We start from the raw sequence: 12,473 nt of genomic DNA on the forward strand, positions 1-12,473 counted from the left end.
TCCTTCAAAAGTGATCTGGTAATTATAATAAATCACATATAAATCATAAATGACAAATACCACATTGTCACAAGAGGATAAATACGCAAATAGTATCTCATGATAATATTATATATACAGTGCCCAAGCTCATGATATGTTCTGCAGCCTGCAAAATTCATGAAATTGCTCTCTGCTGTACTTAACATTGGGAAAGACTACCTACTGTGTCCAGGTCCAGGCAGTGCACTGTAGGGAAATATAATTTGGCTGGATAGACTGAAAAGGAAATTGGCATAACCTCAAGGAAGAGAAGGAAGAAAGGAAATAGCAATGTTCACCCTCAAGGAGATGATGTGAAAATGTTTTTCAGTATGTAAGGAGGTAGGGAACTTATTCTTCCTAAAACAAGCAAATGTGATCTTAAAATACAGTAGGGAAGATTTAAAGTAGGCAAAAGAATATATCCTAGTGAAAAAACATCATGAAGCATTTGATTTAATTTACCCCTCAAAGTGCTGCTTACACCTATGGCCTGTATTTCTGTTATGTTGATGAAGTAGTTATACACTGATATGTTCATAGTTTTGTGGGTCTTTTAAATCCAAACCAAGACCCTGAATCTTTTCCTCATATTGTAATTTCAAATTCTCTAAAGAACTCAAAACAGATTTATAGTATGTATGACTGTCTTGTTTTGCATTTTTTTAAATGACAGAACAAAAACTGTTCCCAGCCCAAAATCTGGGTGCAAATATCCTGGAGTTTTCTGGAGAGGATTTCAAGCCTGTATTCAAGCTTGAATTACGCATCTTAAATCCGTATCTGATTTGGAGATATTTTGTGCAAGAAAGCATTTGGAATTAATTTTTTTTTTTCTTCAGCTTTTAATTAGAAAAAGAGTCTGACTGATTACATTCTCCCCTTGAATTAACTAAAATAATTTCACTTCTGGGCTTATACCTTGCATGCCAAATTGCAACTAAATGTGCATAGTAACACCTGATGATAGTGTCCCTAAAAATAGAGGTTCAAAACAGGAATGCTATGAGAATTTAAGCTACGTGAGATTGAACAATAATGGTCTAATGTTTCAGGCCAATCTAAGTTTCTTTTTTCTCCTCTATTTGTTCCCAGAAGAGCACTCAGTTTTATATAATGCATGAATACTAAGATTTGTGGTGGGAATACTTCATTGTCTACAAATGGCTGTCCCACTGAGATTTGTAGCACTGGTTTAGATTTCTGTTTCCTGCTTCAGATTTCTGATTCAGTTTCCTGAACTTTCACAATCACACCAAATGCCTTTTCAGAAGAACTCTGTTTTAGCACTTTTCTGCGTTATACACAGTTCTCTTTATATACGTGGATTGGATTACACTGAATCACACTGTCAAATTAATTTAAAAACACGGACTTGTCAGAGCAAAAATATATGTATAAAAAAACAGCAAGTCATCAGGATCTAAATACAATTCATTTTTCAAAAAATAATATAAATCTTCTTGAGTCTTTTTCGAGGAAGAGATGTTTCTCTTTGTACTCATAAATGAGTTCAAATACTGATGAATAAATATATGAAAGTCAAGTCAGCAATTTCAGTGCCAAGACAGAACTGAAGAAGCCTGTCTAATCATATATGTGTTACGATCTAGTACCATGTTTCAGTTTCCCCGCAATATGTTTTGTTCTTTTTAAGGCTCATTCAGTTAAATGCAGAGCTTCTCAGTTTTTGTTGTTAACAAATACCCCAGGCATTGTCTTTAGGTATCTCCGCAGATCCTCACATCCTTCCTATGTCTTGATTATGTTGTCTCATCCTGCCTTACAGTTCTAAGTCAGTACCTTTTCAGTCAGTTCACATAACTAAGATTGTTGTCTAGATCATCAGGTCACATCTTGGTTACTGCATATGCTCTTCTGTTGCCTGTAGAAATGTGATTTTGCTCCCTATTTATCCATACTGAAGCTTGCTGACAGAATAATTCTTCTATATCACCATTTAGTTTTTGCAACCTCTCCACTGATTTTCTATTATATCAAAGAGAAAGCACTTGTCCTTACTTTCAGGGCTGTCACCCTGCCAAATTTATCCTTGTTTGTTCACACCAGAGAATTTTATTCTAGAATCCGATCATCCCTTCTTTGAAAATCTGGCTGAGTATTAAGTGCTTTTGGGCTTTGTCCCACTGGGACTTCATGCCTGGGAGGTGCTCTCCAAGAAGAGCTGCAAACAATTCTTTAAACTTCCATCTACTCTCAGAAATATTTGGCAAACTAACTGCCAGTGAACTGAGGTTATTGTCTCATGTTAATCTGAATGGTTCCTTCTTTAGTCCTAGTGCCTAGGACTAGACAGCAGACGATTCTAATCTCTAGACTCACTAATCCATCAACATTAAACCAGGGTTGTAAAATTTTTAGGAGTAAGGATTCCTTTTTGTCCTGAGCTTGTATATCACTTAGAAATGTGTCTGGCCACTACAATAACACAAAATATGGTTGGTGATTCTGTAGTATTCTTTCATTATGATAATTACAGTTATCGTAATAAATGAGAAAAGATTAATGAAATAGTGGAATTCCCATAAAGTGGTGGGTTATTTTTTTTTCTTAAAAGCCCGCAAATTGACATGTGTGGTATGACAGTGGAATGTTACATTAGTGTGGTATCTCTGTGGCCTACTTGAAAATTATCAAATATAAACAGAAAGATCAGGTTGGCTTTCATAGTATTACAGCCTGTGTTGCTCGAGTTGCTCAAGACCAAGATTTTGAAAAATAATTAGATTGTACTAAAACCAGCAAATTAATTTTCAGGAGTTTTTGTTTGTTGATAGGTTTCCTGTAGTTGTTGTTTGTTTTTTTTTTTTACATAGGTTGTGCATTTTAAGGTGCATCTTTTAGATCACAAAGGGTAAGACATTGCTTATCTGTCTTTAAAGAAGACATAGAACTTGATGCAATTTAATTGCACATGTATTTCAGGAGAAAAAAAATACAAAATTTTCTGAAAGTCAGGAACAACTTGACCTGTAGGACTTTGCAGTTGCTGAAACTGGATGTGTAAATAAAACTAGGAGGGGAGAATGCAGGAAACAGAGAATAAAGAGGCAGAAATTTTTGATGCAAAATATTTACAATTGAGATGCATCATTATTCTGAGCCATGAATGCAGTGTAATTTCTTCATCAGTACATTTACAAATACTTGTACAATTCATGTATGCCAATACTTGCAAAGGGAAAATTAGAATTCTGAAGCTTAAAGCAGAAGAGGCAAAGGGCCAATACCTTGTTGTTTCTTTTATTCTTCAGGGCTGCGTCAGTGACACTCAGAGACTCCATTTAGAGGCTTAAATTGATTCTTCTAAAGCCCTATCTCTTCATCTTTAGAGGCAATCACAGAATCATAGAATAGTTAGGATTAGAAAGGACCTTAATATCATCTAGTTCCAATAATGAATTGGTTTGGTTAATTATGCTGGGGTTTAAACTGTATAGGCTAAGCCAAAATAAGCTGTAGATATAGCTGAGGCAATACATGTTCTGTGCAAAGTCCACTGCTCAATACTGGAATATTGTTCAATTTGGTAGCAACATTTTCTACAGAGACATTATACCTTTACTTATTCCAGTAGGGTTGGGGTGTTTTTTCTTCCTTTATTTCTGAAAGGGTAGAGATTGGATACAGCAATCATGAAATGGTTTGTGTTGGAAGGGACCTTAAAGCTCATGCAGTTCTAAACCTCCTGCCATGGGCAGGGACAATTCTACAAGACCAGGTTGCTCAAACTCTCACCCATCCTGGCCTTGAACACTTCCAGAAAAGGGGCAGCCACAACTTCTCTGGGAAACCTGTTCCAGTGTCACACCACCCTCACAGTGAAGACAAACATATTATTTACTTATTTTTTTTTATTAAATTATTATCTATTATTTTTATTATTCCTGCTGTGGAGACAGAAATAGTTTCAGAAACATTTGTGCTCAAAAAACATTGGAAACACACTTTTATTTAGTTAAGAAATTGATAAGCGCTCAGAAATTTCATCCTGGATAAAATCAAGCAGTCCAATAATCCTGTCTCTAGAAGTGGCCACAACCAGGTTCTTTAGAAGGACCTATAGCAGGCAGGCATACTACAGCACATCTTCACACACGTTTAATCATGATGTTGCTAGAAATTGTGCTTCAGGTTTTAATCAAGTTTTAATCTTGAATTATATATATAGTTGTTAACTATAGCAATCTAGGTGAGTCTGCTATCTTTGTATACATTCATAACAGTTTTGAATCTTAAGTTTTGTCTGTGATAGCTTCCTGTAGTAGACTTTTCAGTTCAATTTTGGTTTCAGAGTCCCATTTTATTAGTTCTTTTAGGTGTCTTTTTGTTGTTATACACAGTATATACATGTAGATTTACTTTTGCTCAAATATTTTTGATTATTTGTTCTTTTACTGTATCATGGAGATGCTCTTTGTCTTCACTATTAAAGAGACTAAATCCGGAATGTGTGTGATACAAATAAACCAATTCCAACATAAGAAGATAACATAAACTTTTTAATGGTTCCCTTAAAATTTGCCAGAATTGCATGAAACATGTAGATAATTGTTTTAAACTCCTTAATTCCTAACAAATCTTCACCCGTAGAAAAGCCTGTCTTCATTTAGTAGAGGTGTGGGAAAGTCCTTTGGCATTTTCTGTGGGAAGCAGCACAATGTGAACTAGTTCTGAAGTCATTTGATACGCAATTTGCTCTGCAAATTATATATTTTCCTCTGTGATCATGTCTTTCCAAGTGTCCTGGGTTCAGCAGTAGCATTTTTCTCCTCCTTGGTAGCTGGTGCAGTGCAGTGTTTTGACTTTTGGCTCGGGAACAGAGCTCATAGTGATGTTTTGGTTTGGCCAAGGACTTTGTGAGGCTCACGCTCTGCCAGGGAGGAGGGGAAGCCGTGAGGAAGCAGAGACAGGACACCTGACCCAAACTGACCAAAGAGGTATTCCATACCACAGCACGTCATGCCCAGGATGTAACTGGGAGTTAGCCGGAAGGGCTGGGAGACTGCAGGGTTGGAGGAAGTATTGGTCGGTGCTTGGTCGGGCTGGGGAGGGGGGGGGGGGAGTTATTAATCAGCTGGTGGTGAGATGTTGTATTCTCTTCCCTTGTTATTTCCTTTATGATTATTATTATAGGTGGTAGCAGCAGTGATTTGTGTTATACCTTAGTTACTAAACTGTTCTTATCTCAACCCGTGGGAGTTGCAAGAGGGAGGGCAAGAAGAGGGGGGGGAGTGAGGGAAGGAGCTCTGCCTGGTTTTAAACCACGACACCAAGTAATTTTCTTCTTTTTGTTTTGCTCTTCAGTCTGAAAGCAATTTGATATTCCTCAGATTGTTAAGGTCTTCATACATCAGTATAATTTTTGAACACCATGCTAGATGTGCTATATGAAGCAGTCTAAGGAAAATATGAGAAGAGAAAGAAAGTAAAAAACAATCAATTTTTGCCATGTGCTGATGTAAAAAAAACCCATAGGAATAATGGTCAGCCATAAATCTGGAAAAATGTGAACTCAGAAAACCTGGGATTATTCATAAAAGGTATTTTCAAAACCAGCTGAGTTGATACCTGTTCTCACATGATGCAATGGGCTCTGCATTAGATTGGTGAGATTCTACCATGTCATGACACTGATTTTCTTTTTTTCTTTTTAGGCAGAAACTAATTAACTACTCATTAAGAATTAGGGGAAGTTCTGGGTAATAATCGTTGGGAGATGCACTCCTGAAGGCAGCCAATCAAACAGCTGAATGCATTGAATCAGAAAGTCAAAAGAGAGCCCATTTTCAGCACAGACAGCTCTCACCCAAGTAGCATTAGCCTTTTATGATCAGATCTTCATTTTTATCAGCTTTGGAAAAAAAGAAGCAGGAGACAGGGGAGTTTAAGGTGCAGCTAGACAGCATTTGATCCAATATGAGCCAACTTACTGTTGCTGAGAGGGGTAGTTAGGCTCATTGCTGATTTTAATATGGTCCAACTCACACTGCCAGCTCTGGCACTCATGTGGCCTCACAATGAGTTGTTTCAACCCACTAAATAAAGAAGAAAAGATGAACTGTGCTATCAGGGTCAGGTTCTTCTAGCAACAAGTGTGTTTCTGCTGTCTTGGAAAAAAGAATAAAAAACCCTTCTCTGAAATCATCTTTATCTGCTAATCCCTGACTCCATTTTTTGAACATTTCCCTTTTTCATTGCTAAGGCAGGGACTAGTTATCTGCTTGGTTTTTTGCATGGTAGGGTACAGATGAGCAGAAAAGGCTGAAGGAAAAAAGTAAGCAGGAGGCTTGATTTAGGAGTTTTGAAAAGCAAGTTTGTCCCCTAGGTAGTCAGGAGATCTCAATATAGCAGCCAAGATGGGATAGGCACAGAGAAGGAGAAAGGTAAATCAGTATTCATCCTGCTCAAGCTTCAACACTTCATTCTTTTTAGGTTTGTCTCACTCCTCCCATAAGAAAACAGCTGATCCCTTTTGGTCCTTCTATTCTACTGGGCTACCTTTAAATCTCCCCTTCCTTTTCCACACACTCTCTGCCATTCCTACAACCTTGAATTTTTTTTCCTTCACAACTGATAAGCCCTCAGTCAGCTCACGTAAATATTGTTTGGTGTGAGAAGCATCCTAAAATGCTACTAGTAAGTAAGATTCCACCCTGATTCACAACCAGCCTTTACTGAACAAGTGTTTTCAGCTACGTTAAAAAACCTTATTTTAAAAATGTTTTGACTTTTTTTTTTCCTAACACTAAGATTCTGATCAGGGCTGATTGTGGCTTGCTATTTCCCATTTTCCTCATAGCTAATGCATAATATCCACTTATTTGTGTGAGCTACAATGCTGCTTAAACCTCCAGCAAATCAGAGGATGAATGATTCAACTGATATCAGGCAGTAATTTTTATTTTTAAAAGACAATCTCATTGGTATATGCTATTTCATTAATTGCCCCACTGTATATGAATGCATACCATACACCTGCAGTGTTTGCCATCAGTCTGCTTTCTTCTTTTATTTTATTAATATTTTTCTGTCTTCAGGTCCCATTCTTGCCATCTTTGCTCTTTGAGCTACTTCTTAGCCACTCTGCATTATACATTTTATCTTAGTCATATCTGTTTACCCTGAAGATGGCTCAAGTGTTTCTGAAAGAACAAACCCAGGCAGCAGTCCAAGCTTCAGCTAGTCTGTAAACTAATCATAACTGTAAATATCACACATTTGGTGCAGGGAAGTACATATGAGTAATGAGGTTTCAGCCTCTGCTGCAGGCAGTCTTGTAATGAATATCTTATAATGTACCGAAGTATGTTGCTGCTTCCATCTGCTTTTTCCTACCTTATTTACTGCTACCAGTTAATCTACAATCCAGTTATGATTCCTTACTCATTCAAAAATGGCAACGGCTCATGATCTTGTGCCTTGCTACTCCCACCTGATTTCATCACCAGGTCCATCAGTTGCTGCTTTCTGCCTTGCTACACTTTGCTTTCTGTGCTGCTCTTTCCACCTGCACTGTTAGTAGTTTGGTATGAGCAAGTGTAGCAGTCTTTCAGAGCTACAGCCTGCTGTTTCTCATCCTCACATTCTGAGGTGCCTCCTTTATCACAGTGCAGATGTGATGGCAAACCTGGATACATTGGAAACGGAGCCCCACAGGGACTGAGCTCTTAGGCCTCAGGGGGTTTAAAATCCTGCTGCGACTCAGTAGAAACCCCTGGGGAATGATAAGCTCTCTAGTTGCAAGCAAGGAGTACCTTGGGGGGAAGGCAAGGGGAATACGGACTTGTCTGGATAGGAGAGATGTATACTCTTGCTCACCTCAGCTGAAATAAATTGCAGTTAAGCTTGTCTAAATTGCTGTATCTAGAGTAATAAAAAACATAGACGAAATATCCTTTAATATGTCTTCAAATCAGGAAATGTTAACACATGAAAGACCGGTTGATGGGCTCTCCTGGATAGATTGGTATGTTTTTTCATACCTCTCCTTCAGCAATTGCTGAGGTACATCAGTCATTTTAGAATGGAAAGAAAAGACAGCTAGACCATATTTTCCTGAAATATTAAAAGCCAGATTGTTGAATTTAGAGCAGCCTGGAAATTTCTCCTGCCTGTATGAGAACTAGAGCTGTAACTATCAGCTAACCTCTGTGGTATATCTAAGAACACATCTCAAAGGTGGTTTAAGTAGCTGTGAAGCACTTCCTAACCTTTTTCTAACCTCTCTTCTGTCATAGAGAAAGTCAGAGCTGCTTTGGTGTTTTGTTTTCTGTTAGATTCTTGGTCAATGTTGTATATTGCTGGTGGTTCCATTTTTTTTTTTTTTTTGTGAATCTATGTGAGTTTAGTTTCACTTAAGTTTTATTTAGCTTGTTAACAAAATTACAATTGACCCCCCCATTAAAATATTTACCAAACCACTAAATGCACTTAAAACCACTTAAGTGCACTAAACGCACTTACCTGTCAGATGGCATGTCGCCTGCATAATCATTTAAATTTTGGAGAGTCCATATCTGTAACCATTTAAAGTGTATAATAAAGCATATTCAGGAGTCCTGAGAGGTAACTGTAAGACTGTACAAATGGGTATCAGTAAGAAAAATGAAAGTGTCTTTTTAGCTAGTTAAAATTATATAGTGCTGTTGCAGAAATAGACCATAAAATATTATCGGAGTATTTATCTGTAGTCTTTCACTTCTGATTCAGTTGGAAAACCCCTTGGTTTGTTTTTTGTCAAAGAGACTTCAGGTTATGCATCCACTGAATAAAGTGGCAAGGCTGGAAAAAGTGTATAAAGGGAATATATTTATGTAGTATTGACAATTTCAAAATTATTAGAAGGTTACCTTGTTTTCATTTTTCTTCTAAGAACTGAGACTTTTGATCTACTCTACTTGTGCTTTGTAAAGAACCTTGGTTTGTTTTCTTAATAAAGTGGCAACAGAAGTAATGAACATAGCAGCAATGCCAAGACAGCATTTAGTGCGAGAGAGGTTAGCAGCTTGGATCCCAAAGCAGTTTCACTGTAGCCCTCTAGGGGAACCTAATGGATCTCTCTGCAGAGCACATCCCTGCACAGGGTAGATGTAGTCCATGTCATATGTGGACTTATATGGATCACTCTGCAACTGAAGATCAAAAGGCTGAACACCTGCTTTGGCAGACTAGCTGAACTTCATAACTGTCAACCAGTTTTCAAGGCAGTTTTCAAGAGATAGATGAAACATTTAATTGATTTGTAAGCAGAGTAGATTAGCAGCATGAGAAGATGTACCCCGCTCTCGAGTCATTGATCATCCCCAGGAGCACTGAGGCTTCCATATTGAGATCCTGTATCTTTGGGGAGGACCAAAGGGAAAAGATGAGAAACTAACTGTGAGGAAATGGATTCCTTGCCTACCACAGGAACTCTTGTTTTTTGATATCTACTGTTGGCTAGCTTATTCTTTGTCTTTTGTATGTTTTTATGGTTTCTGCTAATAACCTGGAGGAATTGAAAGGCTTATTCTTTTCACTGAGTCTTGGTGACTTCCCCTGAACTTCAGATGTTGCTTAACACGCCTAGCTGAACTCCCATGTTCTGCCTGCATCTGTGATGAATATAGGAATCCAGGTTCCTCTGAAAAAATAGGCAGAGTCTTGAGTAATGTTTAAGATTCTCATTAGAAACTTTCGTGTAGCTGAATTTCTGAATGTACGTACCTTACCTCCAGTATATTTTTCAGGATAGCAGAAAGAAATGCGAGGACATATCAGTAGAATGGCTGCTACAGTGGGGAGTAATTCCAGTGGGTAAATGCAGTCCTTCAGTTAGCTTCTCAAGGCACTGGCATGCTGGTGTTCCTCAGGTGGAGTTAAGAGAGTGAATCCATCTCCAGTGACTTCCCTATGTAACAGGAACAGTCCATCACTGCCTGAGGAATCAGAAGTTACCTGAGCAGCTCCTCAAGGCTGTCACTGATGGATGTCATTCAGGACTCTACTGGCTGCAGAGGGAATTAGGACTAAAGGAATCTGAGGCATTTTGCAACTCTAAACTGTAATGAGGGCTGCTGGCCTGCAAGGCAGGAACCCCTCTAGTGAACAGGGAAATAGTACCTTCTGGCCAAACAGCTATCAAATTTCTACAAATCTCAGTCTGACCTCAGCAAATCTTTGCTTTCCCTATACTCTCTAGGTAAATGGCTAAAAATGGAGTGCTCTTATATGCATGTTTGCTGAGATAGCTATAATCGACAATCCAGCTGGAGAAAACAGCTTTTCCAGGCTTTTTAAAGCTGGTCAGTGGTTAGCTCTAGCAAGCTTGATTATGTCCATTTAGCTCACTAGTGCATACTGATTGTGAGAAACATGTAAAACTGGGACTTAAAGGCCAGCAGAAGTGTTGACTCCTGCACATGGTGGATTGAACAGTACTTATGAAAAATATCATGTTCAGAACATGATCACTGAACCACGATCTCAGCACAAAGGCTGAATATCCCATAATATGTGGTTCATTTTTAATTTTTCCTGTCCTGCATGTCAGTGAAGAATAGTCTCATATTCTTCCTTACACGCTGAGGAAAAAGTAAAAAACGATGATCAGTTGTTGCTGTAGCTTTACTGAAGTACAATTTAAAGATGCTTGGCTTCTTTTTTCAAGCCAGTGATGACTCTTTTACAGCAGCAGGATTCTATATGGGAGCAGAATATTATGTACTGAATGTCAAGAGCAGTTGTTACCATTTGTTGGATGTGAACTTAATGGATGAACAGCAGTGAGTTTATTTGCCAGAAATATCAAATGCTAACGAACAGCTTGCTGTAGTCCTGGTCTTGGCTTCTGTCATTAACCTGATTAGACCAGAATTATCTGCAATGTTCTTGGATGTTCTTTCACTAGTATTAGAAGGTCATTAAACAATGGGCATATATTTTGCAAGCTCCACTGGGATCTCTTTTAATTTCAAACAGGTAGAAAGGGATTTCATGTTTCATATTGAAATGCAAATTTTTTATATGAGTTGGCAGATTCTCAGCTAGCAGAGAGAGTCTGAATTGACTGGATTGTATTGCTAACAATTTTGTTGTTTTCCCTTTAATTGTAAAAATTGTAGCAGGGTGTTTTGGGGGGTTTTTTGGGTTTGTTTTTTTTTTTGTCCATGCTTAATGTTCACCCTTTAAAGGTCACTTCAGCATCATCTGTTCTGTTTTCCAGATATTTTGTTTGGTTTAAAGGACAAAATGGCTTTGATCACAGGGGAAACAATATTGATTCCATCAAATATATGCTGTTCTGGCTTTTGTTATTTATATAAACCACTATATTTTAATAATTGTTTAATTGTCCATCATGACAAAGAGGCTGAACATCACAATTGAAGTAATAGTAGATGAATTGAAATAAAATAGGAAGTGCTTGAAGATAGTTTATAGCAGTGATTGGTATAGTTCTGTGGTATATGATGTTATTTCTGGACCTTAGCAGCAGTTCAACTTTTTGTTCTCTTCCTGAAACATGGTTATCTGTGTCTGGTTTGCTTTAGTTTAATATTCTATGAGTAGACCCAACAAGTTCAGAAATGGGCATTAGAAGTTCCTAACTTCAAGATACAGTGTTCAACTTTTAATAAAGAGATGAATTTTTAAGTCCTGTGCAAATATTTTCCTTTTCCTACCTGTAACAAATTCTATCCAGAAGTTTTATGTCTCTGCTCCAAATGTTGCGTGTTTCTCACAAATAAAACCATACTATTGTGCATATCCTAAATTCAGCAATTGCATCACTATAGCTATCCATGTCATAGTATCAAATCTCAGCATTTTTAGTATGTTTTAGCATTAGCCACCTTAATATTCCCAGTGATGAGAGATGACCTTTTATCTTATCTCAGATTTTCTGGCAAACAGTATTGTTAACTAAAGCTTTTCCAGCAAATTCCTCTGGTCCTTCTTGGGTGCAGGTGTGGGGCATGTGGTGCTGAATTTACCCTGAAAATTCTAAATATTGACAAAAGGTGTAAATGAGTGGGAATGGGGAGGAAAAAACAGGGACGAGGTCCAGACTGCTAGGAACCGTTGTGGCACAAATCACTTCCTGTGAGTCCTGGTAGTTCTGTTCACAGTATGTTGTGGTGCTTACAGAAGAGTGGCTTCCCACTGCTGTCAAGGCTGCTGCCTACATGGACGGAGCAGCTCATCTCATAGCAAAGCTTAGGGAGAAGGGGCAAGTCAGACTTCATTATTCTGGGAAAGTGATTTTTGTAGTATGTCTGACTCATGCTTAAATGCACTAATGTGCTGGCTTTTTCCTTTAAAACAAACAAACAAATCTACATATTTCTAGCTCTTTTGGTTGTGATGAGGGTTACCATGATGCTATTTCCTCTTCAGTAGTACGCATGCAGCAGGAAGCTATTGTTAGTGCTGGGAAGATTCAAAGG

This window comes from Pezoporus wallicus, unplaced genomic scaffold, assembly GCF_028554395.1.
Source record: "Pezoporus wallicus isolate ANWC-B61680 ecotype Strahan unplaced genomic scaffold, APGP_CSIRO_Pwel_v1 contig_360, whole genome shotgun sequence".
Classification (NCBI taxonomy): Eukaryota; Metazoa; Chordata; class Aves; order Psittaciformes; family Psittacidae; genus Pezoporus; species Pezoporus wallicus.